Below are 26910 nucleotides of genomic sequence, written 5' to 3'. Positions count from 1 at the left end.
GAGGCACTTCCCCAACTGAAGCTCCCTTCTCTGTGAAAACTCCAGCCTGTGTCAAGTTGACACACAAACCAGCCAGTACAATGTGTAATAAAATCAGTTGTGATATGGGGATCATACTAGCATTTGAAAACTATGATGAAAGGCAAGAACTCAAAGTTAATGAATAGGTTTCACTCACACATGCACATACACAACACACACACACACACACACACACACACACACACGTTTTAGATATGCAGACCAATAAATCGGGGAAAGGGTCATAGTTCCTACCATATGACTTGAGAAATAAAGTCTAACAGAGAGGAACAAAAGGTAGTATGCTAATAATCAAAATAAAATGCCTGTGCCCAGCTCCTGTGTTGGGGGCTTCATGGAAACATTTATCATGAGCAAGAGCTTAAAAATACAGAAGTCAGCTCATTTGCAGTTTCAAAGACTACAAAGGTACTCCTCAAAGCCCTCACTTCCACAGTTGCTATTGGCCTTAAATCAATCCACCAGACTAGGAAGCCACAGCAGTATGGGCTAGCCTCTGCCATATGCTCTCTCTCACCAGAGAATCCTTCCAGGCTACTAGACACCAGCAAGTATGAGTTCCAACAACACCAACCCTTGGGAGTCCATGCCTGAACCTCCAACTCTCCAAACCCAGAGTTCCGTTCCAGCCAGTCCTAACCAGAACCAAAAGGAAAGGAAGCCACAAAATGAATAAATGAATTTATTTACCCCAATAAATAAGGCAACATTCCCTGAAAGGCAAGAATCAAAGCACGATGTGGCAGACAGAGTCAGAGTCCTGCTGCTGCGTTGCAGACAAAAACGACAGCATACCCCTCCCTGAGGCAGTGGGTAGATAGATGTTAAACCTTACCAACGTGCAGTGAGAACCACTATTGTTAATGATGTTTCTGGTGGGGCTGGAGAGATAGCTGGGTGGCTACCAACACATACTGCTCTTACAGAAGACCAGTGTCTCTAGCACCAGCTTATGCGGCTCACAGCTAACTGTCCCTGTATCTCTGACTCCAAGGGATCTAATGACTTCTTCTGACCTCCATAGGCACCTTCACTAGTATGCTCATTCACATGAACATACACCCACACCCACACCCACACCCATGCATACCACATTCTTACTTTAAAAATAAAATGCTTTTTTTTTTTTTTTTTGTACAAGGAAAGATGCTGGGGATGAAGAAATTTGGTTCCTGTTACACTCTCCCTTGCCATCCTAGCTGTCTTAATTGGGCAGAAGGCTTCTCTTCTCAGTCAAACAGCCAGTTAGCCTATTCTTACGCCAGCAGTGGCCATTTAAACCCTGTACACACACTCTGTACACACACTATGACAGCTGTTTGCTCTGCCTTCTGAAGCCCTTCTCAGGGCTATTTCAAATTGTTCACACTGGACTTTTTGCTATCCGCAAACCTTGGTGACTCTAGACAACCCTGCTAGTACTTCTACCTAGGCCAGAGTGGGAGCCCTGCTGGGCTAGCAGAGGAACAGCTGTGACAGGTGCCAGAGAGACAGTTATGATTTGCTATGCACACTCGTCTACTCCAGTCACATCCAAAATATCGGGGATAAAATCCTGATAAAGGATAAGAGGCAATAAGAATTCAAAAGGGGTTCTGTGCCTCCTGGATCTCAGACTAGTCACTGGTATCTCCGAACTCAGACGTGTTCCAGATTAGTCTTTCCAATCGTCAACACGGCCTCATAATTAGGCATAAAGGTACCCCAAGAAATGATTCGTAAATGGCTAAGATTGGGCATTGTCTCCTGGCCGACACAATGTTTCCAACTATCCTAATCTAATACCAAGCTGTCCATAGCTCGCAATTTCTCTGGCAGTAGAGGTCAAGTACTTTCCTTAGGACAATAGATAGTTTACAATAGTTAGTAGTGTTTTGCATACTAGAGAGTAATGAAGGGTTTCCCTCACTCTAGGACATTAGCTAAAAGTGTTAAGTCGGAACTCCCCACTGCCTGCCCCCAGCTAGAACCAGAGAATTAGCAGGAAATGCTAGATTGTAATCTCCTGGTCATTGTCTCCAGCAAGAACCAGAGAATTAGCATAGGAATATCTAAATACCTCAACAGGGAGGGCTCCACTCCTCTTCCTCCTGCTTCACACCTAGCTACCAGACCCTGCTGACCTTGGTGTGGGGGTCACCTGCCTACGTGACTTCAGTCTTGTGTCCCCTGCTATAACCCCCACCTGCCTATGTGACTCTTGACATCAGCCCTGCTTGCTGTGTGCTACTTAAGCCTGCTTTTCACTTTGTATACTTGGACTAGGACAAGAAGGACTAGCACTTGGACTCGCAGAAGGACTAGCACTAGAACTTAGATGGGCTAAGACTCAGATTCATGCAATCAGCAGTCCCCCAGGCACAGAGCACTTGGGCCCCGGGGGATACAACACTAGTCCAGAGGAGATAGCTGCTGCTTTAGACCTAGTATGTTTCAGATAGCCTCAGATGTACCTCAACTATTGAACTGCCAGATTTACCATCTCTCTTTTACAATGACTGTAAAAGTCTGATGCCATTTCTAAGAAATACATTTAGATCCTATACTTCATGTGTAGTCTCTGCCATCATTTCTTCGCCTACGCCTTGTCGACCTGACTAGGACCCCCGTTTCTCCCGCGGGTTGAGGGAGGCCCAGATCAGCCGGCCCGCGGCAATGATTGGTGCAAACACTGACCTCCATTTGCATGGGAGGTCAGCCTTGCTTGATGCAAACACCCCTCCTCCAGTTATGTAATCAGGCTGCTCTACAACGGAGCTGCAGGACACCTTCTGGTGCCCCTCCCCTGTGCTGCAGTATTAGAGCCAATGAAGGATTTCTCTGAGTGGCTTTTCCTTGCCCACTGTTAGTGATGCGAGTTGAGCTGCTGACATGAAGGGAGAGGCATCAGGCTATAGGGCAGCAGTGAAGACAAACGTGACTCAGCAGCAGTAACACCAGACGGTGAGCAGCTCACCCGGCTGCAACCACTACAAGGCATCCAGCTGCTTGACCTTGACTCAGGAAGGTGGTGAGCAGAGGGCTAAGATGCATGACAGGGCAGCTGCTGCTTGATGGCTGGATGGGAAGTGACAGCCTGACCAGCCTGAGGGAGTGACCAGAGTAGGAACAAGAACAAGACAGCAGTAGATAGAGGATGGAGAGCAGGTCATTAAAAGCCAGGGAAGAGAAGCTACAGGTCCCAGCCATTGGAAGAATTAAAGCCACTGGCCCTTCAGGGCTGAGATATCCCAGACAGACCAGAAATTGTAATGCTGGTTGCTATCTAGAGCAGAAGAACCCCAATTCCTGACTTCCTAGATCTACACCAGAGTGGGAGCACCTGCCACTGCAGGGCTGAGGGTCCTGGTGCTCCTTGCCTGCAAGAGAGCTGTAACACAAAAGGTGCCTCCGGCTGCTGCTTCTGCCCACCTGCCACCAATTCACTGCCATTAAGCGCAGAAGCTGCCAGAAACCAGCACTTAGAGAGTTCCTTGATCACTCGTTGTCTCCACCTAGGTAGAGCAAAGGGAACCCAGCCACCTGATTGGTAACACCTCTAGACAAGGAGGGCTCCTAACAGCCTTGACTGCACCGCCTAATGCCCTTCTCAGAACAACTTATATTCCAGTCAGCTATGAGCTCCAGTCTGCTGGATGGCTTCACCTGAACATGAGCACCAGGCAGGACATGTGTGCTCTGCTTCCTGTCACCTCTGCATGGCGTGTCCTGGCCTCTCTGAAATGTCCTCCCACTCATGTTTACACCACCTGACCCCCATATCTACTGTCCATTATCCTAGACCTTGTGGGTAAGAACCTTTGAGGTCACTGGCTAGATGCAGCAGACCACAAGGGACCCTGGCATGTGATGTAGTCAGCAGAAGGACTATTGGGGAGACAGGCTAGCTGTCAGCAAGAACAGAGCAGGCAGAATGGAGTTTCTAGAGTTCTAGACAAAGACACCAGGCCCTGCTGCTTTCTGTCACACAGACTGTCACGTCTGAGAGCAGCCCAGAGTGAGGACCAAGGATGTGATGAGAGGTCTCCAGCCTCCTGGTGAAACGCAGGATGACCTCCATCTTTTGGAAAAGATCTAGGTTCCCACCCTTGTGCTCATCCCCTTCATCCCTCCTGAGACTCTTGCTGTGCTCAGCACTCTGCTACCTACCCGTAGAATTCTGCAGACCTACTAGGTACATGGCTATGCCCCCCAACAGCACCCTGCCCTGCCGAGGATGCGGCATCTGTTCCTTCTGAGGGGTGGAGGGCTTTCCCAGCACACTGCACCTTGCCTGCCTGCTGAAACATCACTTCCTTATACAGGTAGACCAGGAATAAAAGTTGTGACAGACAAGAACCAGCTCCTTCCCAGTAAGGTGCTGATGTCTGGCCATGCCCCAACAGTCATTTCCAAGCATCAGAAGACCAGCAGGTTCACAGGCATTGAGCCCAAGGCATGACCTCACCTCTCCTTCATCAATGACTCTGGGCTACCCAGGAGTGGAAAAGGAGGAAGCAAGACCCAGCGAATACTACTTTACCCCTGCCCAGCCATGATCTTAGCCAAGAGGCTTTCTGTGCCTGCAGAAAACTGATTGAGCAATTCTCTGATCTTAGGGGAAGGACTGTGCAGCCCTCACAGCTGCCCCCTCAGCCAGGCTCTCGCTGGCCTAGCTCTAAGTTTTATGGTGGTCATAAATACAAAAAAAGGAGATGAACACAGCTCAGAGTGCATTGATCACCATGGAGCCTTTTTCCACCACATTTCCATATTGCCCTTTAACTTCCCTGCTGTTTCATAATCCTATAACTCTCTCTAGCACAGATCCCTTGGTGTTGTCTGGTAAATGTCAGAGCTGTGCTACTTAAAGGCAATACATGTGCTCTGATAGACAGAGCAGAGAGCACAGTGTTAGGGTGTGCTGGCTCCTGGGTACATGTTCACCCCATGTCCAGAGTCAGCATGGCTCAGCTCCCAGCTCCACAGGGAGCAAAGAAAGCCTGCTGCTTCAGGTGACAAGGGGCCTGGGTTACGCAGCACAGATCAGATAGCCTCTCTCTGGTTCTCAAGTCTAGAAAACAAGGTTTTGAACTTGGATTGCATCTAAACTCCCTTCCATTTTTTATATTCAATAATCATGTTTGCAAAGCCACTGGAGACATAATCATTTTAACTGATATAATTAATAAAAGTAAAAGACAAGAAGGTGGTGGTTTTAAAAGAGGCAGCCAAGGGGCTGCAGCATCTCCTCAGGTGATGAGCTACACCTTAGGTGGGAAAAGCTCCTTACAGCTTAATCCCTCTCATGCCAGCCAGCTAAGCAGAAAGCACTCTCATCATAAGTAATCAACTTGGCAAGTTTTGGAGGAGGATGGGGAAATCAGTCAAGTCTCTTCTGCCTCAGGAATTTGTTCCTACTGCCTCCTGTGGACGTGTGTTCCCACTGCTGGGACCCCCGCGAAACCATCATACCTGTATTTTCTACTGGGTTGTGAGGATCGGACTTGGCTTCTCATGTTTGTACAGCAGGTGGTGCCTCCCCCTCAGCACTCTGTGACCTCTTCAACAGGGCTCTTTTCATGGATTCACTCAGCTCCTTCCAGGAAACTGGCCCTCTCCATCACACCTGCAATGAAACACAAGATATACTGTGGAGACAACTCCCAGTCCAGAGCAGAACAGAACCATCTAAAACCTCAGCTGCTGGCTTTAGTGACAGGAGTGTCTCAGAAGACTCTCTGGAGACTAAGAGTGCCTGAATTTATGTGAAGGAACTAGGTGAGAGCAATCCCTTTCCTTCTACAGGAATGTGACCAAACTTCCACCCCAACTACCCCCGCATACTTGGATGTGCTTGCTGGGGCTGATCACCTGCTTTCAAGTCAGGAATTTTCACAGATCACACATCTGATACGTTTTAGCAAAAACTTGAAATGCATGCTTCCTCAAACAATATACAAGTGTACGAACCCACAACATACCAATTTCTGTTAACAAGACATCAGGGGTTTGTCAGGTTTGGGTGCTTCACAGGGCTTGCTCCACCTAGAAGATGCCTCTTGTTGATTGAAGATACAAAGCAGTCTGTTCCCCCTACTGGATGAAATTTTGGATTGCATAGGCCACAGCCAGACCTTAAGCCAACTGAGGATGTGTTGCCAGGTAGACTCCAGCTACCCTCTCCTGCAGAGCCCTGATCTGTTGTCAGGATGCCCAACTGTGAGGCAAGCCATGGGAAAGACAGGTGACAAGCTGCTCCTACTCCAGCCACTTGGATTCTGGGCCCATGCTTTTCTTCCAATGGTCGGGGAGCAATCCAACATACAATGGCCATCCTAATGAGTTAGTGTAAACTGTGTTCTGGAAACTGTTGCCCAATTTCACAGGGTAATCTATACAAGCAGGCATTCCACCTATTCTAGACAGGCAGCTTTCAGGTGACATGTACAGTAGGCTCATCAATGCCTATAGCCATGCAAGATCTTCAGTCTGAAGCAATGTTGTGTTTTGTTTTAGTTACTGTGAAGTAACTTAAGGACTGAAGAGTCGAAGTCAAATCTGCCATAGCAAGAAGACATGGAGGAATGCGTAGCTCTAGCTGTGAGTGAGAACAAGGCAGCTGGAAACCTTGTGTCTACAGTCAGGTGTCAGAAAAAAAATGGATGCTGGTTTAAACTCCTTCCAAAAGAACTTGAACTTTTATAAGAGAGCTTTTCGGTGGAAAGAAAGGCTTCACTTTACCAATATTAATCTTTTTAACAATCATTGCTGTTTTCTCTGTCACCATCTTGTTCTCCTCTAAAATTTCATTGGTTAGGATCCCTCTATCCACATTTCTATTGCCATCCTGGTATTCCAAACTCCCACCAGGATGAACCATTAACCTCTGCTTGCCCAGTATTTCTCTAGCTCTGAAGTCTACCATATTCCTCAAGCAAACCATTTCCTTAAGTATAAAAACTACATGGTAAAGTACGCCAACCCCACTTCTGGTACCAATTTTCTCTATTAACTACTTTTTATATTATTCTAACTAAATTTCTGACAAAAACAACTTAAGGAAGAAAAGGTTTGTTTTGGTTCAAAGTTTGAGGGTAAGGTCCACCCAGAGGGGAGTCATGGCAGCAGGAGTGTGAGGTAGCTGCCTACTTTGTTTTTGTAGTCAGAAGCCACAAAAAGAGATAGACTATGTTCAGCTTATTTTCTCCTCTTCATTCAGCTTGGGACTCAGACTACAAAACGGCATCACCAATATTAGAGTGAGTCTTCCAACCTCAATTATCCCAACCTAGAAACATGTCCAGTAGGTGTTTTTCTTCTGTATAATTCTAGATCCCAATCAAGTTGACAGTAAGACCACTACCAGTAAGTCTGAACAAGACCTCACATATCAACATCTCTGCACATCTCCTTACTCTAAGAGAAGCTGGGCTAGGGTAATACATAATGCTATGATGACACTTTGATATGATGATAATTAACTGCCATTAATATCAACTCCACTGATGCCCAAGCATCATTAGAACACTTGAGTCTTTCCATTTCCAAATGCATGTTACTTGCATAAATGCCACCATTCCTTTGGGAAAATAGGATAATCATCACATGCAAATATTGTATTGCTGGAGCCTTCTTACTGCTCTGGCATGTCCTTTAGACAGTAATTCTAAGTCACAATCTGATCCATCTTCTAAACATCCCTTCTTGGTTTGTTTTGGTTGTAGACGTATAAGGTAACTTCAAAAGCTGCCGTTAACCCTATACTTTTGCTGATCATCTCTATAGCTCTTTGCCTATACCGCAGGCTGTCGTTCTAATTCCACTGCTGGCTACAATCATTGTTCTCACATTACTCTTGCTTAGCATTTGCTACCTGCTCTCTAGCTTTCGATCCCATCATGCCATGGCTATTAAACAGTTCTTCTGTCATAAGTCCAAGCCTTCAAAGAATAGCCACCAATGAGAAAAGAGAAGCAAGCATCTCCAACCCGAAATACACACATGTGTTTATATATGCTCAGGAAGAAGCTGTACATGGGAGAACAAGAACACATATGTCAGACAGTAGGATAGGGCTTAGGCTGGTGATGAAGAAAGTGTTCACTGTTCCAAAATGATCAACTGTGATTTTCATGGAACCTGTAAATACGCCAATGTGACGAGACTGGAGGGTAGTACCTGGCCTCTCACCAGCACATTCATTGTCAGTCTAGCAATAGAGAATGAGACCTTGTCCATCACCTGAAACTTCACCTAGCTGTTCTGGAAAACACTCTTTAGTCACCAGGCTGGGTTAGAAACCTCTCTTACAGGACACCATGATTGTATGACACATCACACTGTACTGTGGTTGCCTGTGCTCTTGGTCTGACTTAAGGATCAAAGCTGAACATGTGTAATTACATCTCTAGAATCTAAACCTGATGGTCTGAACTATACTGAGGCGGAAGCCCCTTCTTGGTGTTCTAGAGACACACCACCCTCCCTCCCTACACTGTTACTCTCTTCCTTAGATTTCATTCTCTTCCACAGCTGAATGGCTTGCTGACATGGTAAATGCTTTTTAGACTGTAGGATTGTTAGACACATAGTGTCTTTGCCACTTGGGATTCATTAAGAAAGAGCTAAGTGGCATACTCTCCGATGCTGTGTTTCTGTAAAGAGTAAACAAACAATACAAGCCTTTATACCACCAGCCATGGCTCATACCATCTGAAATCATGCTAGTCATGAGAGATTACCCACCAAGAAAAAGACATCAGACATACAATGCTGTGTGCTTTAAAGTGCAAGAACTATTTACTTCTTAAATAGATATTTGTCACTGTGATATGGACATGATTGCAGTATCTACATTATAAGCATGTTAGATTAAATTAAGTCATGCATTCAACAAAGCTTAACATAGTGCATGGAAGTTCTCACACTTTCCCTGACCACAAGACTAAGCACAGTAAAGCAGCCCAACCAGAGGTCTCAATTCTGAGCAACCTCAGCCAGAACCCCAGGCAGGATCAGAGGGCTGGGAAGTAGTAGAATATGAGTCTCCATCCTGTATGCATATGCAGGTACATATGCTCATAAACATGTAATACATATATATACATATGTACATGTATGCATACATATAAATCCAACCAGTTCTGTTTCTGTGGAGAACCCTGACAAATACAGAACTCTTGTGGTTTTGTTGCTAGGGTACCTTTCGTGAGGGCCAGAGGTGATAGTTCGAGTCTAAGTTTCCCTAGGCTTAAGGCAAACACAGAATCCTGTTGCTAGTTGTATATCAAGTGTACAAAATGAAAGTTCACAAACTGTTAGGAAACACGATGCCCTCGGCCGTCCCCTAGAGAGTACATGATTGATGTGCTAGGTAGAAGACCCTGTACTCTAGAGGCTGTCAATCAGGCCCTCACCCAGTGCCCACATCCAGGCAGTAACCATTACAACCCTGTTTTCTTGATGGGTTCAAATCTTCAGAATCCAATCCACTCAAAGTCACTAGGGCAAGCACCAAGGCCAAGGGAGTCACAGCCTTAATGCATGGTCAGCTTCTCATCCTCCTGTGACTTTGTTGAGGGCAGATAGGTTAAGCGATCGGCACGTTCTTCTCCCCTGCGGCCTCAGTCAGCAATGAGATTCATGGCAGCCATTTTGGGCCCTTGTTGCATCGTTTGTCATGAAAATGAGGTATTAGAATTTCAGGGCCTAATATGCTGAGTGAGTTAATGTGAGTTATGGTGGAGAGTTGAGCTGCTCCTTTGGTATTTCTGATAATATGTAGCTTTGTCAAAGGCGGATGGCAAACGATCAGTCCAAAGTGCCTTGGAAAAGCACACTCTTCATGTCAAAATGGCTTACATTGTGGGAAAAGTTACTATCCATCAAAATGGCACACAGGGAGAGCACAGAAGCCAGAAGGAAGTAGTTTTAACCCATAAGAAGCACTTGTAAGTTAACCTATATGGGTAGAAGATAGAGAGTCTTCACGGACACTTGTGAGACAATGGATTTTTTTGTGGCTCCCTGCCTGAAAATTCCCTCAGCTTCCTGTGCCTGAGAATAACAGACCTGGCCTCCTGAGAAGGAAAACCCACTGTCTATACAAGCCCTGGGAACATTCCCCACAAGAGAGAATTTCCCCTCCCCTACCTCTTCACAGAATAGATACCGCTCTTTAAGAACCATCTAGAGAGAGATGCATTTTGAAAACCGAAATCTCTATTTTCCCAGGAAGAACTACTCAGTGTGGGGGGTTCATACAGAGGGAAAAACTAAATCCAACAGCTAAAAGCTCTAGGGAGGGAGATTATAATCCAACCCAAGGACCCTTGGCAAAGTCATCCCTGAATGTGTTCCAACAAATGGATGGGGAGGTGGGCCAAACAGATATCAGGGTTCCCTCTAATTTAGAAGTTCTGAAAGTTTACAACTAAGACTAGGAGAAGCAAGCTAATTCTCTGTTCCTCAGTCAGAAAAGTATTAGTAATGGTAATGGGTTACTGGGGAACCTGGGTCTGAGCTTCGAGCAATCCCCCATTCCCATGTGCAATTCATGCTACTCCCTGGGAAGGTATTCCCTCAATCTCTAAGGAATCGTGCTAACCTACCATGGTTTCTGAGCATGATTGTTCCAATCACCTCAGAGTGCAGACATGACAGCATATAGCAACATGGTGGCAAAGAGGACCAAGTCTACTACCATCACTGATCATTCAGTAAGGGGGTTAGAAACAGGGTCGGGGGAATCTCACAGGTGACTTCAAAGACAACTGGAGGCATTTCTATGAGTAATTAGGGATAGCAGACAAAGGGCTCAGAGTGGGGGAGATGTTAAGAACGGCCATGTGATTACTATCCCCATGTAGATAGCTGAAAACTCAGATTTTTCTGTGTTACCTGCCATTCCTCTCCATGACCTGGCCAGAATGAGACATCAGCCACATGGATGTACAGCTGACAAGAGCTGCTGGTTATGAGTAGCAAAAACTCTGAGGCCACGGAGAATTTGCTTCCCCCACCAACTGCAAGGCTAAGCAAATGGATAGTGCCAGCACAGGAAGGACCTGGGGAAGAAAGGCAGGAAGGAGGTGTGGCCTGAAGGAAAAATGCCACCTGAGTTGGCTGCACCAGGCTCTCCTCTGTGGATGTATTCTCACTCCACTCTGCATCATCTGCAAGGTCAGCAGAGTCTAAAAAGTGAGCCATGTCAAGGTCAAGGTCAAAGAGGCAGAAGCAGGATCCTACATGGAGTGCTGGCTGCAGCCGACAGAACGTGCTGGTGTCCCCACTGGCTGCATCCCTCAGGAAGTGCTGGTCTCCCCACTGGCTGCATCCCTCAGGAAGTGCTGGTCTCCCCACTGGCTGCATCCCTCAGGAAGTGCTGGTCTCCCCACTGGCTGCATCCCTGAGGAAGTCCTGGTCTCCCCAGCCTTGCCTATCCACCATGACTGTTCATTCAAGGACATATTCTAATACATGTCGTTGGTACACATCCTTCTGTGCATTTTGATCAAAGCAAACGCTTTCTTTTAAGAGAGAAGCATTGACAAAGGTAAACTCGGGCCCGGATCCCTCTGGAGGCACATCATGTACTCAGTGACAGAAACATCAGTCACCAGCACATGTTCTCGTCACTGCCAAGCCAAATGCACATTACTTAAGGCCAATTAGTTCCCACTAAGTTCCCAAGGTGCTGAAGGAACTGTTCACTTCCTTACTCTAGTGGCTTTTACGGCTCCCTTCCCTTCCACCGTGAACACATTATTCCTGTGATCATAAGCAGGACACAATGAGACGTCTTTTTCCTGAGTGGGAGGAGAGCAATGTGCTGTAGGTAAAACAATGTTGCCTCCAACAGCAACTCCATTATCACAGCTTTATCCCTGGACACAGTTTTCTTGTGCACTGGATCTAATTTGCTCATTAATAACAGCTTTTATGCCCTACAGAGGTTCCTTTGTTGTATATCATTCTAGTCTACCATCATTTCGGCAAGCCAGAGTGAAGTCCAGGGCATCTCTCAAGGACTGATTGCAGGTTGGCAGGGACAGGGAGTTTGATATGAAACTGAAAGCAACGGTCCACCTACTGTTCCATTCTTTTTCCCCTTTCATTCTTTCCTTCCCTTCAGCTTTACTGAGGTACAGGTGAAAGTTAAAATTATATGTATCACCTATATTTAAATTATTATTTAATAATAATTTCCAACTAAGGAACATGTTCGCCATCACATTGTATTTACTGTATGTGAAGAGGTAAGAGTTTTTTAAGTTCTACTCCCTAGAGTTTTTTTTTTTAATTTTTATTACTCTTTGAAAGTTTCATACATGTTTTCAATGTATTTTGATACCCTCATCCCCCACAGCTCTTCCCAGGGCCCTCTCCATCACTTCTCCCTCACAATGTCATGTCCTCCTTTACAATTATTCATCTACTCTTTTAAGCCACAGAGTCCAATTATTGTTACCCATACACACACAGACATGGAGTTATCCCCAAAGCACGAGGAACATAACCAGTGGCCATTCTCCTAACAAAGGCAACCCCTACTCCCCCAGCAGCTCTCAGCTGCCAAGAGCTCCTCAGCTAGGAGTGGGGCCTTGGCTGTTTCTTCCCAGTTCACACCGGAGTTAGCTGTTGTGGTATTGTGCAGGCTCTCAGTAAATAACCACTGCCATTGTGAGTCTGGGCACAACAGCTAGAGGACAGCATTTCACAGCAGTCTGCCACATCTTCCTGTCCCCTCTCCCGTTCCGTAGCACGGTGAGGAGTATATAAATATCTCACTTAAGGATGAGCACATATTTGCTCATTTTCAGCACCTTGAACAGTACTAAAGTCTGAGTGCAGTAGTAGCTATGGCCATTGTGGCCCACATTAGATTGTCAGAACTCACTCCTGGCTGCCTTTGGTGTTCTGCCTTTAGCCCGCATCCTGCTGTCTACATCCACAGAATGCATTTCAATCCTAATTCTTTGGCCCTCATTCCTGCTCTGCTACTTGTCACTTGTACACAGAAACCTTACATTTAGTGTCTTGTGTGTGCAACAGAATAAGGACATTTCCCACTTCACAGGTTTCCTGAATGAGCCCGTAGGAGCTCCTGAGTGTACAGGCACCGTGATGTACTCCCGTACATGAGCAAGTGTGGCTGGTGGAGAGATCAGAACAAGGGTGCACAGCTAACCATCTCTTCTTATATCCTATTAACACAGCTACTTGTCATGGTGCCTTCCTAGTGTCCACTTACTCTCTGATGAGGCTGGATACAAACATCCAAGAGACACAGTAAAGTAGAGTTCCAAAGCCTGCATGTTGCCGTCCTGCTTCACATCACTTTACAAATGCGGAGGAAGACACAGCAGGTAGGACGAATGGTGCGTGGTCACTCAGCTAGTGGTACAGAGAGAGCACCGGACTGGAATCCATAGATGATGACCACTTGTCTCTCCTTGGTGCCTTCCAGTGTGCCACTGAGCCATAGACTTTATGCAACTGTGGGACTATAATGGCACAGGGTTATAGGGAGAGGGTCAAGGGAGCTTCAACCCCCCTGAATACCTCCAACATGGAAACAACAGGTGTTGACTCCATTCCATCTTCCTACCTGCTACCACAAAACACCCTAGCAACTCTAGTAAGGATTTATTACCCTGACAGTTATTAGGCTTCAATCCTGATTTGACCTTACACAATTTTCCCCCAGGGGATCCTACAGCCCCTGAGTATGTAGATACTTCCAACACTCCTGCCCTGGTCAATGATACGCAGTCACACAAACTTTGCCCTAGAGACCCTAGCCACCTTTCCAAGAGCATATATACTCCTCCCCCCTACCCCCAATAAACAGAACCAGTTCTCTGAAGCTGTTGCCAGGTCTGTTCATTGCTGATCAAAACCCTGCACTGCACTCATCTGTGCCAGCTAAGCTTCTCTCCCTCCAGGCCAGTTCAGTACACAAGCAGCCTGACTACCCAAGGGGGAAGCAGCTATGGTGGCATGCATCTATGGAGGAAACTGCAGGGCTGAGGTGAGTTTAAATCCTGAAGACCACTAGAGAGAGCAGGCAGTTTCCTACAACCTCTAAGACTACCTATGGCATCCAGAAGCCCTCTATCAAACCCAAAGAGAAGAGATTGATGAGCACCTTATTGTCACGATTCCTACCTAGTAACACCATAGGTATGCTAGAAGTGAAATTCTGAGCAGTGTTACAGAAGCAGAGGATTTATCAGGGGTGTTCCATGAGTCATGGTGAATTTCTCTCATCTTACCTGCTTATCATGACCTTTTCTCATAATGGGCCAAAGAGACTCCCTGGAAGCCAGGCAGTAATAGGCAGATGCCCAAAGCAGTGGCCCTCCCACAGAGGCTTAGGGAAGAGTAGCAGCATCCACACCTCTGTCCACCCAAGCGATCCCTTAGCCATGCAATAAAAATGTTCTCCCACTCACTTCCTCACCATGACACCAAGAGGGTGCCTGTCCCAGAAGACCCTTGTTCTGTGCTATTATGAAGCCTGATTTCCCATCACTCCAACTGGCCCATGGAGATGTGTAATTTAGCTGTATGAAAACTTACTATACCCTAGCAAGAGGAGCACACTGGCAAGTAGCAAGAACTAATTAAGCTAATTAACTTCCTCATTGTTTGCTTCAGAATACTTTGCATAAAGAAGAACTCTGTGTACACAGTTAAAATTATGTTCTCCTCTTTTGCATCTCATTATTCTTCCTCCCTCCAAGACATAATTACCATGATGAATCTGCATGCATCTTTTGGTCTGTTTTTCATATTTTTGCATAAATTTTTGTGAACTTTAAAGATATATAAATGTTTTCAAGTATAAATACTGAGACAGTCCATTCTGATTTGTTGTTGCTGCAGTTTTTCCGATAGTTCATTCTTATTCCAGGTTCTTGTCTTCCCTTCTCTCCAAGAATGAAGTAAGTAGACAGAAAAGGGAAAACAAACAAGGGACATTTCTATTTGCCACACATGAGTAACAATCCAAATGAGAAAAAAGAAACTGGACCAGGAACATAGAAACTCTGAGAGCCTTTGTGGCATTAGTACACTGACGGAAAGATGTGAGGGTTACTCTCTGCAGGCTTCAGGCTGCAGTCAGAAGATTCCCATCAGTGTTACATCAGGTGTAAGCTACAGAGCCTCTCAACCAAAAGCAGTTCCTGGCAAAGTCCTACAAACAACAGCTCTCCCTACTCCAATAGTTCTAGAAAGCTGAAGAAGTCCCTCTTTTTGAAGCTGAAGCAGTGGGTCTCACAGGCTAAGACCAGAATGCTAGATCACAAAGCAAGCAGAAGATTCTAGGGAAGTTCTGGGGCACTTGTTTTGGGGGGAAGCTAGACACATAGATTAACCATAAGATTTGTCAAATATATGGGAAAACTTGTTATGGAGCCACTGACAGAATCATAATATGCATTCTTTCTAAAATCAATATTTTAGTAGTTTACCCTTTATATTCCCAAATTATTATTTTTATAAAGCAGATAATGGTGCTTTATATGTCTAGTCTTTATTTCAATCTGATTGTTTGGTCCCCGCTTCCCTCCTTCACTATATGTTGTTGATGAATTTGTTCTAATCACTTTTAAACCATTTTTAAGAAGCAAATTATTTATGTACCTAAAATGCTTGCGTTTTTCCCCAGGCTCTAATGATAGTTTAGCTGAGTATAAAATCTGGTTGAAAGATGACATTTGATTACATCATTGCCATATCATTGACAATATGGCTTCTGCTTATAATCTAATTATTCCTTCTTCATATAAAGCTCTTCAGTTTTTTTTCTTTTTTTTTCAAGACAGGGTTTCTCTGTGTAGCCCTGGCTGTCCTGGAACTCACTCTGTAGACCAGGCTGGCCTCAAACTCAGAAATCCTCCTGCCTCTGCCTCCCAAGTGCTGGGATTAAAGGCGTGTGCCACCACTGCCCAGCAGTTTTTTTCGTTTTGATGATCTATGGGGTTCAGCATGGTGTGCACTGCTGTAAACCATTCTCTAGTCTCTATGTGCCTCATCTATCCACAGCTCAGATATTCCCTCAAGTATAAAAATGCCTAGAATTTTCTATCAGTATAAAGCTTTGTTGTTAAATATTTCTTCTCCCCATTCTACCCATCATGCCTTGTAAGTACTGTATACATACATTGCATTTTCCACTCTACTCTCTGATATCCATGTCTGTAACATTTTTTAAACGACACTTCAGTTTATATATAGTAACACAATTTACTTATTAAATAATACTACTGTAGTCAGTCGGAAAAAGACTAGAGTCCATTGGGAAGTAACCACAGTGCCTTGCCTTACATTGCAGCTGCCCATAAAGGACCTGCATGGCTTGACCTGCTTTCCACTCCTGTTAATGTGCTTGCTGCTGCAATTTCCTGCTCCTGGTCCTTGGTCACATAGGCTCATTTCCCATTCATGGCCCTTAATCACAAAGGCTATGATTTAAACCCATCAACAACAGAAGAGGTCAGCTATGACCTTGGTGCCCTATAGCTATGCAAGAAACTTTGGACCATGGACTGAGATTTCCAGCAGGTACTCCTTGAGTCTACCAGTGTAAATAAATCCCTACTCAGTCTCTACTGCCTATTCTTAGTGTGTATTTCTCTGTCCCACTTTCCTGTAACAGTAGAAGGACAGAGAGAGAGAGAGAGAGAGAGAGAGAGAGAGAGAGAGAGAGAGAGAGAAAGAGAGAGAGAAACACTTCAGGTTTCAAAAGCCCTCCCCAAAACAACCTTTCTGAGTGAGCCAATGACAGGTGCACTCACTGTCTAACTCCAACTGGCTTTTGGTCAATGGGTTTAAAGATCACTGCCTCAAAGGAATAGCTCACAATGGATTCTTTTGGAACACAAAATATGGTCCTTACTACTTCAGTGCACATAAAGTTGAAATCTACCTAACTACCAAGAGTAGAAAGAAAACTATAATGAGTCTAAAAGCAGGAAATATCAAAGAAACATTTGCCTTCTGTCCTCTTCCAGTGTGTAACATTTTTTTAAAAAAAATTTGTTCTCCACTAAAGTCAGTTTCCCTGAATCTATCTTCTGATTTACAAAGCTCTTCCTGTTATTGCTGTTCTTTTTCTCTGTCTTTTGTTCTACAAATGTAGCATAATGATTGATTTTAAGATTACTTCCTGATTATCTTTCAGATGTGCCTGCTGTGTGTTATGGCTCCATGTGGCTTTTTGGTGTGTTTTAACACTTTAAGTATGTTTATAAAATGTCTGCTTCCTCCAGTCCTGGGAAGCAAATCAACATTTGCATCTTTCTGTAAAATGTTCTCTCTCTCTCTCTCTCTCTCTCTCTCTCTCTCTCTCTCTCTCTCTCACACACACACACACACACACACACACACACACACACACACATATTTTTTTGGTTCTTCATGTAAGCTCATATTCAAGGCTAACTTCCCTGTAGTACAGTGAGTACCCAGTATGGAGGACTCTCTACATAGGAGCATCTGAACTCACCAAATGGTTAGTCCCTTACTAGATTACTGTGGGAGGAGACAATAAACACAATGTAAATCAGACAAAGATCACGCCAAGCAACACCTCCTCAGCCAGAGGCTGAGACACACTGGCTCAGCTCTTCACAATCCACCCTGAGGCTCCACTAGCCCTGCCTGCCCATCCAAGCAGCTGCCAGGTACACACACAGAGGAAGCTTGCGACAGAGGCTTTCATTTCCATGGCAGCAGCTGGCCTGTTGGTGGCCCTAGTCTTCTTCAATCAGAGGAAGGGATAAAAAGTTTTAAAAACCATTCGGTATTCCTCAGTTGAGAATTCTTTCTTTAGCTCTATACCCCATTTTTAATAGGGTTATTTGGTTCTCTGGAGTCTAACTTCTTGAGTTCTTTGTATATGTTGGATATTAGCCCTCTATCAGATATAGGATTGGTAAAGATCTTTTCCCAATTTGTTGGTTGCCATTTTGTCCTATCAACAGTGTCTTTTGCCTTACAGAAACGTTGCAATTTTATGAGGTCCCATTTGTCAATTCTTGATCTTAGAGCATAAGCTATTGGTGTTCTCTTCAGGAAAATTTCCCCTGTGCCTATGTGCTCGAGGCTCTTTCCCACATTCTTTTCTATTAGTTTCAGTGTATCTTGTTTTATGTGGAGGTCCTTGATCCACTTGGACTTGAGCTTTGTAAAAGGAGATAGAAATGGATCAATTTGCATTCTTCTACATGCTAACCACCAGTTGAGCCAGCACCATTTGTTGAAAATGCTGTCTTTTTTCCACTGGATGGTTTTAGCTCTTTTGTCAAAGATCAAGTGGCCATAGGTTTGTGGGTTCATTTCTGGATCTTCAATTCTATTCTGAGAAGCATCTAAAGAAATGTTCAACATCCTTAGTCATCAGGGAAATGCAAATTAAAACAACCCTGAGATTCCACCTCACACCAGTCAGAATGGCTAAGATCAAAAACTCAGGTGACAGCAGATGCTGGTGAGGTTGTGGAGAAAGAGGAACACTCCTTCATTGCTGGTGGGATTGCAAGCTGGTACAACCACTCTGGAAATTTGTGTGGTGGTTCCTCCAGAAATTGGACATAGTACCACTGGAGGACCCAGCTATACCACTCCTGGGCATATACCCAGAAGATGCTCCAACATGTAATAAGGACACATGCTCCACTATGTTCATAGCAGCCTTATTCATAATAGCCAGAAACTGGCAACAACTCAGATGTCTCTCAACAGAGGAATGGATACAGAAAATGTGGTACATCTACACAATGGAGTACTATTAAAAACAATGAATTTCTGAAATTCTTGGGGAAATGGATGGATCTGGAGAATATCATCCTGAGTGGGGTAACCCAATCACAAAAGGACATACATAGTATGCATTCTCTGATAAGTGGATATTAGCCCAGAAGATCGGAACACACAAAGTACAATCCACAAACCACAAGAAACTCAAGAAGGAAGACCAAAGTGTGGATACTTCATTCCTTCTTAAAAGGGGGAACAAAATATCCAAGGAAGGAGTTGCAGAGATTAACTATGGAGCAGAGACTGAAAGAAGGACAACCAGCCTAAATATAGCTATCTCCTGAGAGGCTCTCACAGTACCTGACTAATACAGACGTAGAGGCTTACAGCCATCCATTGAACTGAGTATAGGGCCCCCAGTGAAGGAGTTAGAGAAAGGACCTATGGAGCTGAGGGGTTTGCAGCCCCTTAGGACGAACAACAATATGAACTAACTAGTACCCTCAGAGTTCCGAGGGTCTCAGCCACCAACCAAGGACTGCACATGGTGGGTCTGATTGTTCTGGCAGCATGTGTAAAGTAGAGGACCTTGGCCCTGTGAAGGTTCTGTGCCCCAGTGTAGGGGAATGCCAGAGCCAATAAGTGGGAGAGGGTGGGGTGGCATGCATGGGGAGGGGGGAGGCAACAGGGGTTTGTTCTTGTTGTTTTTGTTTGTTTGTTTTTTGGAGGGGAAACTGGGAAAGGAGAAATTTACATGTAAATAAAGAAAATATCCAAAAAAAAAAAAAAAACCACCCATGAAAGGAGTTGTAGAGACTAACTATGGAGCAGAGACTGAAGGAAGGTCAATCCAGAGACTGCTCCACCTGGGAATCCTTCCCACATTCCCACAAGGCCAGTAAACAGGAAAGGGTGGGCTGGTAAGCAGGGGGAAGGGTGAGGAACAGGGGTTTGTTTTTGTTTTTTTATTTTATTTTATTTTATTTGGAGGGAAACCTGGGAAAGGAGATATTGTATGACATGCAATTAAAGAAAACATCTAATAAAAAAAAGTTTTAAAAGAGACAAGGAAAGTGCTTTAGGGACACACAGCAGGGAGGAGCCAGTAAGGTGGATAAGGCATGCAGGCATAGCTGCTGTTATTGAAGACCATTTCCCTGTACACTGTAAGAGGCCAAAGCTCTTCCTCTGCTCCAGTCCTCTCTCTGCCCATGCAAGCACACATACACACATTCACATATGCACACAGGTACTCATACACTCATGCATTCATACTTGCACACACATGCACACTCATGCATGTGCACACTTACACAGATTCACATGCACACATTCGTATGCACAAGTGTGTGCTTGCACACACACACACACTCACACACATCCAGAGCACAGTCTCTGACTCCAACAATCAAGCTTAATTACAGCCACTCAAAAGCTGCTAATCGCCCATGTCTCATTACCAAGAGGCATAATAACCATAGTGCATGCAATTAGTTACATGTTTGATTAGCTTGACTGTAAGTTTCATTTTGTGTCAATATTGAACTGTCCTATGACCTCATGGTGACCATCTGGAGGGCTGGGATTATGGAAGTTGCTGCCCTTCCAAGAACTGTCTAAGAGCAGGGGCCACACTGAGCTGAACAGGAACACCCAGGGGGCCAAGTGAGGATCTTAGGACACACAAAGCCTAAGACAGTGGCCTAGAGAGTATGGAGCAGTGGGAGGAGCTAACACAGGTGAGCATGAGGCTGAGTACAGCCTGTATGTTTAAGGAGCTGAAAGTGACATTGCATTCACAGGTTAAAGGTTTCATCTGAAAAGGTTTCGGTACAACAGTTGTGCCTCTTGGTGATCAAAGCTGGGGAAAGTCACTAATACCTGAAGTCAGAAAATAGAAGCAACCAGCTTCCTATGACAGCTTTCCTGACACCCAGAGCCAGTGTCTCACCACACAGAGAGATTTCCCAAGGCCCACAGTCCTTAGCCTTCTGGATTTGTTTAACACTTCTCTTAAACTTGGCTGCCACACAGTAGGTTTTCAAAGTTCTCTTGATGGCTGAATGCCTTGTATATTTATTTTACACCCACTGATCAGGAAGAGGTGGACAGAAGGAACAAGATCTCCAATCACCTCCTCAGCGTTCCTTTGCCCCTGGCCCAGCCAGACCAGACAGCACCCCAGCAGCAGGAAGCAGGCTCTGCAAGCCACAGGACTCTGAGATGCCCACACAGGATCCAAATCCATAATGAAGCACCCTCTGCGTTTATATTCATCACTGCCTTGGAGTGGGGCTGCACTTTTACCACTGGGAGGATATTAAGTTAACAGAATACATTAAGTGCTGGTGTAAATTAAAAGCCAAATCATTCTATAATCAAATAGTCATTATTCCAAAAGGGATTGCTCACTGGGAACACTTTCATCAGTATTTATTGCCCTATTATATTAGAGTGGGCTATCAAATAATAAAAAAATACATTTTATTGATTAGAACCTAACGCTGGATTCAGACAAAACTGCAGAGGTCCTGTGTATATTTTCATTCATCCTATAATTTATTCCTCTCCCCTCTACTTTGGCTTTGCCCTGATCAGCAGAAACAGTTAAGGACACATAGATATATTGCTTCCTGCAGGGACTAACGCACAGTGGCTCAACAAGCCAGATTTACAATGAGCATTTTTCTGTGCTCTACACAATGAAATTAAGTATTCCTGTTGAAGAATGCCCCCTGGGGCATGTTCTGGGGCTGGGAATACTCAGGCTCCACTCCACCTCTGGGCCTGATGGGAAGAAAGCAGAAGCAGGCCACTGGTTGTCACTGTGAGAGAGTGGGTCATGAGAGGTGGGAAAGGAGCCTGGAAGGAAACAAAGGCAGGAAAGAAAAATCAGAAAGCAGACAATAGGACATGGAAGTAAGATTTCCAAATCTTATTTTAAAAAACCATCCTGAGGTCTACAGAGGCAGCTCAGGCAGTGACACACTGGCCATGCAAGTGTGAGGAACTGAGGTTGATCTCCAACACCCTAGTAAAATGCAGGGCACTCAGGCAAGCCCTCAGGATCGCAGCAGTGGAGATGTACAGACAGGAGATCGCTGGACTTGCTAGCCGACCTCCATAACCTACTCAGCAGCGATCATCAGGTCCCAATGAGAGACCCTGTCTCAAAATAACATGGTGAACAGCTCCAGAGGAACACCACCTCAGGCTGACCTCTAGCCTCTGAACTCATCAGCATACACACATATGCAAATGCGCACACACACACACACACACACACACACACACACACACACACGACATACAAAGTAGTTATCTGAATCTCCTTTGCTGGCGTTAGTCAACAAAACCTCATCTTTACCTTTGCTACAGAGAGAACTGAGTTAGCAGAGCTCTAGCAGAGAGACAGCAGCTGAGGGTGGTGATGTGATATGGTGAAATGGAGGAAGAATTGGGAGTTCAAGGCATGCATGACCAAGCAATCCTGGTCACTATGTCACCTGTCTGTCATCTCCTCTGTTCTGATCTACAGAGTAGTGTTGAGAATTTGGTCTAATGCTACACACATTATGTTAATTTGGTCCCCAAAATTGCAGGAGAATCTGCGTGTCTCCATGTGTAAGATACTGAGAGTTCCTGTCCCCAGTTGGTTTTGACTGGTAAATAAAGTTGCTGGTGGCCAACGGCTGGCCAGAGAGATAGAGGTGGGACTTTTAGGATTCTTGGACGAGGGACCAAAACAGGAAGAAGGAGAGCTGCCATGCCAGGAGAGGAGTAGATGTCATGCCTCAGAAGTGCAGGACAGAGAGACAGCCAACACATAGGAGCTAGGAAAGAGCAGCCCCAGGCAACAAAAATGGCATATAAGTTTTAGTAAGTAATAACTCAGGAATATCAGAAGGGAGAGAGTGTTAGCCTCGTGGAGATTCGGAAGTGGCCAGCCATTGAGGTGTTTAAGGCATATTAAAAATATAAGGCTGTGGGGGGTGTGTGTATGTGTGTGTGTGTGTGTGTGTGTGTGTCTTTCATTTGGGAGCCCAGAACATCGGGATGGGTATTGAGAAATGCACACCACCACCTGGTCTATTTGAGTAGCATTAATTAGCAACTGCAGCAGAGTAGTTTAAAGAGTCCTCATTGCTAGCGCAAGCTGCTTCTCATAAGAGCATTCCTCTTGTTCTGGGGTGATCACATGAAGGGGTGATGTTTGGAAAGCTGCTACTCCTAAAATCCAAGGTGACTGCTACTTTAAGACAGGACTATAGACTAGACTACAGTCTACAACAAGACACCCTAAAAGCTGGCATGCCTCAGCTACTTTATCTTGGTAACTTCATCCTTGAAGGGAACTGAGACGAGTTCTGTGCTTTTTCTTTGTAAAAACAGTCCTTGGGGCAGAGAGACAGGAGGCTCATCAGTTAAGAGCACTTGTGGACAGTTTGAGCGGTATGACCGAGGAGTGGGCGCCGGGATCTTGCTGAGCATCCGCCTGGCCTCGTCTCTTCCTCGTTGGTCTGAGCTTCAGCACAGAGGTGGCTGGCGGTAAGACTGGTAAGGACTCCGGAAAGGCCAAGACAAAGGCGGTTTTCCGCTCGCAGCGAGCCGGCTTGCAGTTCCCCGTGGGCTGTATTCATAGACACCTGAAATCTAAGGACAACCAGCCACGGGCATGTGGGTGCGACCGCTGCTGTGTACAGCGCAGCCATCCTGGAGTACTTCACCGCAGAGGTACTTGAGTTGGCAGGAAACGCTTCAAAGGATTTAAAGGTAAAGCGTATTACCCCACATCATTTGCAACTCACTATCCGCGGGGATGAAGAATTGGACTCTCTGATCAAGGCTACAATTGCTGGTGGTGGTGTCATCCCACACATCCACAAACCTCTGATTGGGAAGAAGGAACAGCAGAAGACTGTCTAAGGATGCCTGGATTCCTTATTATCTCAGGACTCTAGATATTCTTAACAACTGTCCAGTGCTGGTGATTCCAGTGGACTGTATCTCTGTGAAAAACACAATTTTGCCTTTTTGTAATTCCATTTGAGCTGAAAGGCTGGAGAATCGTAGAATGTATAATGTATAACTTTTACCTAAAAGCAGGCATGGAAAATCTCTGCCACAAGCAAAAAGAAAAAAAGGTAGAGTAGCTAGTTCCAGGAACTTAAAAAAACACCTTTCTTGTCCTGAGATAACCACAGGATGGCTTTCCTGGAATGACCACAGGGTGCCCTGAGATAACCACAGGATGGCTTTCCTAGAATGACCACAGGGTGCCCTAACGCCCTCTATGGAATGTCACAACGCCCTGGCTGGTGTGACAATGGGTTAAGAGGTTGCCGGAAAAACCTATACATGACTCTTTGCTAGGTGATAAATCTATGGTTTGGAATTTACCCCATTTCCTCTCCCCCCGGTTTGTGGTTTCTGCCTTTATAAGCCTTGTAAAACCCCAGGTCGGGGTCGGACTCCTCTATGAGTCTAGACCCCAGCATGTTGGCCTGAGCTCTTGTCCTGTCTTGCTTGTAATAAAACTTCCTCATGTGATTGCAGCAAGTTCGGTCTATCGTGAGTCATTGGGTGGTCGCGTCATCCCGAGACTCGAGTAAGGATCTCCCCAGTTCCGGGGGTCTTTCAGAGCAAGTTGGAGGCTTAATTAGTGAAACTGTCCCACAGTTTCATGAACTGGGTTCTGCCTCGATGGAAGGGAGAAAGAAAACCTGAAACATAGAGTTCGAGAACAAAAGGACACGAAGCCAAGTTGAGGGTTTCCAATCAAGGCTCGACTTTACTTTGGGGGTTCAGCAATTATATACAAGAGAGCAAACTGAATCTCTAGGTTATAATGACATTTGAATAACATAAGGTATTCGGGAGGAGTCAGGAAGAGTCTGAACAAAGTCAAGGGGGAAGTCCGAGGGAAGCTGGCTGCTGGGCTGAAGGTGGAGACTCAGGGCGTCCTGCAGGTCTCAGCTCAGGGGAGTGGCTGGAGGCGCAGTCTACAGTGGGGGAGGAGGTCAACAGCAGATGTCCTCAGGCTGTATATGTGCCAGCCAGCAGGTGTAGTTTCCTCTGGAATCCTCAAAGGCGGAACTCATAGTAGTGAACCTTTGTTTCAGGCACAGCAGGCATGAGTTGAGTCTCCAGGTGGCAAGCTCCCGATGTCTTGCAGTTGAGGCACCCAACAAATTAGCCTTCCAACCAACCAAATTTCTGCATTCAAGTCTTAACCATATTTAAGTGTTACTGTGGCTTCAAAGAAGCTATTGATTCTGAAGTAGTGGGTTGGATTGAGGTGACTGTTTTTAAAAATCTGTTTGGATTTTAATTGTGCTGCAGAAGTTATAGTAACAAACATTTGGTTTTGTACAGACATTATTTCCACTCTGGTGGATAAGCTCAATAAAGGTCATATCCCAAACTTAAAAAAAAAAAAAAACCTGTGTTCAGTTTCCACATGCACATTGTGGCTTAAAATTATCCTTAACTCCAGTTCCTCTTCTGGCCTCTGCAGGTAACAGCCATGCAAGCAGTATGCATATATACATTTAGGCAAAACACTCATACACATAAAATAAAAATAAGTGGATCTTGAAAAACACTCCTTGGTAATTAGCAGACCCCCAAGCAGTGTTAAGAAGTTTCACCCAAAGTTTCAGGAAAACAGAGACATGCAAAAAGAAGGCCGTGATACCAGGCTTGCATCCTGATCACGTGACCTTGAGGTCGGTCCCTACATGAGAGACTGCTTTCAGCTAAGGCCACTTCCAAGTGCCTGTGACACTGTGAGCCAGTCTTTCATCTCACAGGGTTGTAACCCAGCTGGACTCACTAGAAAATGCCATAGCATGATAGCCAAAGGGACTGGAGCCAAGGATCTTTTTTTCCTACTTTCGAGTTTTACACTCTTTTTTATAAAGCTTGTTCCTTGTTGAAAGTTAATGTGTGCCAGGTCTCCAAGACCTGTCCTCAGGGCAGAATCCACACCCAACCTCACACAATACTTCCCATAGTCTTCTACTTACCCAAAGAGAGATCAACCCTTGTCTCCACCTCTGGGATGAGCCTCCAAGCACTTAGACCTTGCTTGCAACATTAGTGTTGGTCATAGTGAAGCCCTGGTACCACAAGGGATAATTGATGCGAACTGGGAGGGTTCAGGCTGGGTCAGCCACAGCGCTGGTTTTAGACAGGGACTGGCCATCTCTAGCATTGATCCAGCCTTAACTCAAGGCCCACTGAACTATGAAAATGACAGGCCTGGATGTAACTGTCCTGGCAAGATTGAGGACATGCTAGAAAGCATGTTTGCCCTCTGTGTAAAGGACTACTGAAAAAATGAACCCAAGAATACTGAAATATCCTGAAGAGTCTTTATGGGAGAGGGAAAAGCATCCTGGAAAGAAATTCCCACAGTTCTGGACAATTTGTCAGATTCTCTTGTAGGACAGACAAAGCCAAGACTATGAGGATGGGCAGGACCACACTATGAACAGAAACTGCTTAAGTATGTATATCTCTTTGTCTAACCTGCTTTAACCTTCCTTCTAGCCCACCACCCACCAGAAGTAGTAGGAAGGAAAGGTTAATAGGGCAAAGGAGGATGTGGACCTGTTTAGAAACAGTTCTTTGGGACGAATCCAATCTTTGTTGTCAGGATATCAGCAGTTCAGTTCACACCAATTAGCAGCGGCAGCTGAATCCATTTGCAAACACCATCACAACAAACAATGATCAGCAAGAAGGCAAGGCTAACCAAAACCAGAGTGATGTTAGCAAAGACCAGCATCAGTAAAGCCCAATGAAGACCAGTAAAGAGTGGCAAGGTGAACCAATGCCAGAGCATCATCCAATGTCTGTTAGGTTGAAAGGCTGGAGAACCTTAGAATGTATAATGTATAACTTTTACCTAAAAGGGTGCATGGAAAACCTCTGCCACAAGCCAAAAAAGGTGGAGTAGCTAGTTCCAGGAACTTTGCTAATCCAGAGCCTCAGGGCTCTGGTTCCCGATAGCTGCCCCTCCTGAATGATCCACTATGAGGGCGGGACTAAGAATGAAGGTCTACTGGTTTATGAGACTCTCCACCCTGCCGACCGATAGATGAAGATTACATT

General features: G+C 45.2%; 1 pseudogene; it reads left to right on the top strand.

The window, feature by feature from the left end:
- The window catches only part of LOC116097635, an 88427-nt pseudogene extending 64709 nt beyond the window's left edge, over positions 1 to 23718 (top strand).
- Positions 23719 to 26910: the final 3192 nt, after the last annotated feature.

Source organism: Mastomys coucha, unplaced genomic scaffold (assembly GCF_008632895.1).
Source record: "Mastomys coucha isolate ucsf_1 unplaced genomic scaffold, UCSF_Mcou_1 pScaffold19, whole genome shotgun sequence".
Taxonomy (NCBI): domain Eukaryota; kingdom Metazoa; phylum Chordata; class Mammalia; order Rodentia; family Muridae; genus Mastomys; species Mastomys coucha.
This window is presented reverse-complemented; position numbering and strand designations above follow the sequence as displayed.